Raw genomic sequence first — 627 nt, 5'->3', positions numbered from 1 at the left:
GGAAGAATGCTAGCGTGGTCCATCGAACTATCTCAATTCCAGATCAAATTCGAACCCCGGAATGCGATCAAAGCACAAGCTATGGCCGACTTCATCGCCGAGATGACCCCGGGAAAGCTCACCCCCGAATCATGGAAACTACATGTCGACGGCTCATCAAACTCCACCTACGGAGGCGCCGGAGTCATACTCGAAAATCAAGACGGAATCACGATTGAACAGTCGGTACGATACGAATTTCCAGTATCGAATAACCAAGCAGAATACGAGGCCCTCTTGGCAGGCCTATCCTTAGCCCAGGAAGTCGGAACAAAGGTCCTATAAGTAAATACCGATTCACAAGTAGTCAGTTCCCAAATTAATGGAGACTACCAGACACGAGACCCCCTACTCCAACAATACCTCGCCAAGGTAAACAAACTAGGAGAAGGATTCGAACACGTCACCATACGGCACGTCCCTAGGGAACGAAATGCCAGAGCAGGTCTACTCTCCAAGCTAGTGACAAACCCCATTTGTAGGGTTTATCTTGTATTGATTTTTAGAGATTTTATCAACTTTTACCCACATTTATTCAATGAAATAGCATGGTTTTGTATATTCTCCTTTAATTGTGCTTGAATGTGA

This window comes from Arachis ipaensis, chromosome B02 (assembly GCF_000816755.2).
Source record: "Arachis ipaensis cultivar K30076 chromosome B02, Araip1.1, whole genome shotgun sequence".
Lineage (NCBI taxonomy): Eukaryota > Viridiplantae > Streptophyta > Magnoliopsida > Fabales > Fabaceae > Arachis > Arachis ipaensis.
This window is presented reverse-complemented; position numbering follows the sequence as displayed.